The sequence below is a fragment of the Triturus cristatus genome, chromosome 2_2 (genome assembly GCF_964204655.1).
Source record: "Triturus cristatus chromosome 2_2, aTriCri1.1, whole genome shotgun sequence".
Lineage (NCBI taxonomy): Eukaryota > Metazoa > Chordata > Amphibia > Caudata > Salamandridae > Triturus > Triturus cristatus.
In genome coordinates, this window is record NC_140582.1 from 852,808,713 (window position 1) to 852,814,540 (window position 5,828).

Consider the following 5,828-nt stretch of genomic DNA (forward strand, 5'->3'; position numbering starts at 1 on the left):
AATAGTGCAACCGTACCTTACCCAGAGAGATCAGCACGCAGTGAATTTCGTTCAGCAGGTTCCCACACAGCTCCCTCTGCCATCCTTGTAAATGATCCCAATCCTCACCTGAGAAGCAGCCAGAAGCACAGCGGAAGGGAATCTGTGCCTGGAACGAAGACCATTATTTGGCTTTCTCGGCCTCTACACTCAGTGAACGTTCTGGAGTGCTTTTAACACCAGGCCAGTGCGAAAGAACTAGACAGCAGAGTAAGATGCTGAGCATCAACTCACTCTCGAATCCCAGGGGTGCGTCTCCTGTGCGGATTATGCCAGGCCCCGGCATTCCTGCAGTGCCCAGACTGCCAGGTCACCTACTACTGCTCGACCGAGCATCAGCCATCAGCGCAGCGACTTCGAAAACTGGCCACTGCGTGCCCCGAAGCCCGCGCACCGAGAAGAGTTTGCAGATCAGGCGGCACCGGCTGCTGGACATCTGCCAGCTAGCGGCCGAGCGGTTGCTTATTGTTTCCTGGCGGTACAGTCAGGCTCTTCCTGCCGCTATGCACGCCCTGCGCTTTGGTATCAAGGTCCACGGCCCGCGCTCCCTGCAGCTGGTGCTCGCCTACCTGCTGCTCGCCGAGACCAGCACCGGGATGGGCCACTTCTCGCAGGACGAGGAATTCTTCTTGCACGCTGACTGGACTGTACTCAAGAACCCCGACTGCAGTCCTACACTGCTGGCCAAGCTGCACCGCATTCACTACTCTTTTTCTCCAACTTGGCCAAGGACATCTATTACAGCAGCAGCTGCACCTATGGCGCCGGCGACATGCTCCCGGCTATGTACTTCCACATGGCTAACATCTCCCAGTCGCGGCCGGTGGACTGAGTCATGATGCCGGCCACGACTTAACATGGGAGCCAATCACAAGGCGCAGGGGAGAGCGCCCCAGCCGCGCCATTTTCTCCTGCATAAAGAAAAAGGAAGAGTGGGCGGTCGTGCTCGAGGGCAGGGGGGAGTGGCTTACCCACTGTTGTGGGTACTGATAGTTTGGTCGGCTAAGGGGCCGACCAAACAGTTAGTACCCACAACAGTGGGTAAGCCACTCCCCCCCTTCCCTCGAGCACGACCGCCCACCCTCCTGCCCCCAACCAGGCACTTCTGCTTTCTCGCAGTGCGAGAAGCAGAAACATAAAATGGTAGTTTTTACCATTTTATGTCTCTGCTTCTCGCACTGCAAGATAGCAGTGGGGCAATGCCCAAACGCCCCTATGGAGGAGCCACCACTGATTACAGGAAGCAGCCAGCAGGCAGCCTCATTTCCCGGCCCTAACCCAATCACAACGCTGCAATGGCAGCGTTGTGATTGGTGAGTCGCAGCAGAGAGCGCCCTAGCAGGGCCATTTTCTCTATGTAGGCTGTATTCAGCAGCCTACATAGAGAAAAAGGGGGAGTTTGCATGACTGCTTTGTTCGGCCCTGGGGCCGACCAATCAGTCAGTACCCACAACAGTGAGCAAAGCCACTCCCTCCCTGCCCTCGAGCAGGACCGCACACACGCCCGACCCCAACCAGGCTCCATTTATGTTTCTACCTTCTCACACTGCAAGAAAGCAGTGGGGCGACACCCCCATGCCCCAATGGGGGAGCCGCCACTGGCCAAGAACCCCTTCTGCACTAGCCTCTCAGGGTTGCGTGATCTGAGAAATTAAGGGTTCCCTCTGGGGGGAGGTGCGGATGCAGATTAGTGTACACTGGTTCAAAACACAAAATGCATGTAGCAGCAGCAATAAACCATTGTTCAGCCAAATACTCATTGCCTATCACAGAAATGAAGAATATGACATTTACACATAATTACACAGTTCTCCCTTGAGGTTGCAGTTCTAGTCTTTGGCAACTACCTGTCCTACTCAATACTCATGTTAGCAATTATAGTTATTCCCTATTCACTATTGGTAAGATCTAGGGTATAACGAGAGTTGCACTATCCCTGCTAGGGTGGTGTCCCTCTATGCGCACAGCATTGTGGGGTAACGAAGTTACCAAAATTCGTTTTAGTTAAACCAAAGTTCATTTATTCATGGTTGAAAAGTTGAAATTCATTATTCCATATGACAAATTATGGCATGTTGAGTCAACAAAGGTACTGATGGATATCCTCTATGCATTTCGGGTAAAAACCCTTCGTCAGGAGGAATCCTGTAAACAGAAACAGGAGAAAAAGTTGCATATCCCCTAATCGGGTTTGTATTCCATTGAAATTAAAATGTTAAAAATGTAGAAAATGAGAAAAATATGTATCCCAGATATCAAGCTCCGAAAAAGTGCACAACGGAACAGTGTTAGAAAGAACTACGCAAACCATATTGGAAATTACACCCGAGTGACCCGGTGTTTTTCTGAAAATTTACCGCGTGTGACTCAAGTAGCAAAACAAATACAATGATAGCAGCGTATTAGTTGACTACGTTAAAAGTTGTGAAAGACGTGTACTAAATTTACCGCGTGTGACTCAAGTAGAAAAACAAATACAATGATAGCAGCGTATTAGTTGACTACGTTAAAAGTTGTGAAAGACGTGTACTAAAGTCAGGTGAAATCGTCATGCCGGTGTATAAAATAAGGGCGTGTCAAAGAATAGAACCTCATACCAAGAATCGGTACAGGGCAAGAAAGTTACCTCAGTTCACCCGTTCATGTGAGCATATCCAAAGTGCTCTGGTCCGAAGAACCATTGTTGAGCATGTGGCCGGGTTAAGAGTGTGTTTGGTAAACAGAGAAAGGAGACTCTGATATTGGCGGCCATCTTAGAATGGTGGAAAGTAACCAAGGTAAAATGTGAATAAAGAAAAGTGTGTGGAAGGGTGAAAATAATAAAGTTATTTTTTTAAGAAACGTAAAAAACGTAGAGAAAATATGGGTGAAAGATAGATGTAAAAAACAATTTAAATGTGAAAACGTGAAAAACGATGAACAATTTAGAAATGAATTTGATGATACAGATAAGTGTAAACTTTAGGGCATTCTGACAGACATCAATACAAAGTTAAATAAAGCAACCCAGTTCGAGACGATCATTGAGTCCAAGGGGTACCATGGAGTTCATTTTATAAATCCAAAAAGTCTCTCTTTGGATCAGAAATTTTCTGTTGTCACATCCTTCCCTTAGCGGGACCGTTTCACACACTAAGAAACGTAATTGACTGACGTTGTGTTTATGTTCGTTGAAATGTACAGCTACTGTCGAGTTCAGGTTGTTGTTACGGATATTACTTTTGTGTTCGTTTAATCGAGTTTTCATTTTCCTTTCAGTTTTGCCAATGTAAGGCAGGCCGCATGGGCACTTCAGCATGTAAACAACGTTTTTGGAATCACAGGTTGCAGATACGAAAAGTTTTATGTTGTATCCTTTGGTTGGATGTTGTATGTTCGTGCCTGTGATGATGTTGTTGCAATTCCCGCAATTATAACAAGGTCTGGTACCCTTGTATTCAGAAAAAGGCTGTGAGGAGCTAGTTGATTTCAATACCTCCATGAAGTTTTTACTCCTTTCATAGGCGAACAGAGGTTGCTGCGAAAAGATGTGATTGAAGTCAGATTCCATTTGTAGTAGGGGCCAATGTTTGAGAATGGATTTCCTGATGTTATAACTTTCTGTTGAGAATTTTGTGACCATAACCATTCTCGTGGCTGTGTCTGAGGCTGTAGGTTGTTTATCCAACAACGTTCCCCTTTCTTTGTTAGATGATTTGACGATGGCTGTTGACAGTATTTGTGATGGATAACCTCGTTTAGCAAAGCGTTGTTCCATTTCCAAAGTTTGTTGGGTTAGTTGTTGTGGTTCAGAAATGATTCTCTTTATCCTGAGAAATTGGGAAAAAGGTAAGTGTCGTTTCAGAGAAGGTTGATGAAAACTCGAATAGTGAAGTAAATTGTTTCTGTCAGTGTCTTTCCTGAAGAGTGTGGTTTGAATGTGATGATCCACAATGTAGATGTGAACATCTAAAAAATTAATGTCCGTTTGACTGATGGTGGAAGTGAACTTGAGTCGATCATTGATGGTGTTGAGATTCGTGATCGCTTCAGACAATGTGGTTTTTGAACCTCTCCAAATTAAAAAAATATCATCGATGTAACGGACAAACAATAACAAATGATTCTCCCATGGTGTGGTATGCAAGATATGATCCAACTCGAATTTGTGCATAAACAGGTTGGCGTAGCAAGGTGCTGCGCAATTTCCCATGGATGTTCCATTCAATTGGAGGAAGTATTGGTTATTGTAACAAAAGTAGCTGTGATAAAGTGTGAAGTGTAGTAACTCCATTAGAAAAACCTGTAAATCAGGGGAAATTTGTGATTGTAAAATGAAATGTTCCGTGGCTTCTAACCCCAAGTCATGAGGAATTGAGGTATAGAGGGAAGTAACATCAATCGTGCATAGATACATGTCTGTATCCCACGAGATGTTGAACTTAAGAAGAATGTTCAAAAAATCTGTAGTGTCTTTGACATAGGTAGACATGGACTGTACGAGAGGTTGGAGATGTCTGTCCAGGTATTTGCCAACTGGTTCGTGAAGTGAGCCCCTCGTTGATACGATGGGCCGCATAGGAGGATCCACTATATTTTTGTGGATCTTCGGTAACATCCGTAAGGATGGACTTCTAGGAAATTTAGAAATAAGGAATTTCTTTTCTGTCTCACCAATGGTGCCCGATAGGACTGCTTTATCCACAAGATTCTGTAATACTTGTAAGATGGTCATTGTGGGATTGTGATCAAGTTTTGAATAGGTGTTAGAGTCTAACACATGTTCATCCAGTTTCCGAGAGTAGTGTGTGGTATCCATGACAACAAGTGCCCCTCCTTTGTCAGCATCAAGGAAGGTTATGTTGGGATTATCAGCCAGTTGTTTAAGCAGAGATTTATCCTTCGATGTGAAGTTTGCATGTTTGGGTTTACGATGTTTAAAAACTGACTGAAGATCTTGCTTCACCAAAGTCTCAAAGGTATCAAGAATTTTGTGGCTTACTGGGGCTACATAGGTACTCTTAGACGTAAGACCTTTCAAGGTATTTTCTGTTTTAAACAGCGGCTCAATAAGAACATTGTCAAAAAAATGTCTCAGTCTGAGTTTCCGCATGAATTTGAATAGACTTACATCGGCTTCCATGGGGTTGCTGGAGTATGTTGGTACGAATGAAGACCCCTTTTGTAACAAGCGTATTTGAGATTTATTGAGAACCGTTGAAGAAATGTTGATGACTAAGTTGTCTCTATCATTTATCGCTGGCTCCTTGTCGTTCTTTTGTCCAAAGGTGGAATTGCTTTTTTTGCCCCTCCTGGATCTCCGGGGTCTTTTTGGCCTATCCCTAAAAAAGGAACCGCAGAGGGTAAAGAAGTAGAAGTTGAAGTCGTTGGGATCTCAGTATCTGAAATGGTTTGAGATTGAGGTTGATCCTTTTGTGGGAAACTCTTCGGTTTACGGCGAGTGGTATCGGAATCACTGGTGGCCGGTGATGTGTCAGTATCAGATGTTCTGAAGGGTGGTTTAAATTGTCTTCTCCTGGCGTATACTTCCGCCCAGTTATAAACTTCCCCGAGTTTATAATCAATTGTGTCCCGTCGGAACTTCCTGAGTTTCCTCTCATTGACTTCTTGCTTGTGCTTCTCTAATTGGTCATTGATGTCCTTGAGAGTCTGAGATAAATCATCTGACGACATTTTAGTGGCTAATTCATTCTTGAGTTGGGTGATCTCTGTGTTTAGATCTTCCAAGATATTGGATAATTCTTCGATGATCAACAATATAAGATCCAAGGAACACTTGTTCAGGATAC

The 5,828-nt window shown here is 44.6% G+C and overlaps 1 pseudogene; it reads left to right on the plus strand.

Moving 5' to 3' along the window:
• The first annotated feature begins 254 nt into the window (after positions 1-254).
• LOC146862878 (zinc finger MYND domain-containing protein 12 pseudogene) lies at positions 255-871 on the plus strand (annotated as a pseudogene).
• Positions 872-5,828: the final 4,957 nt, after the last annotated feature.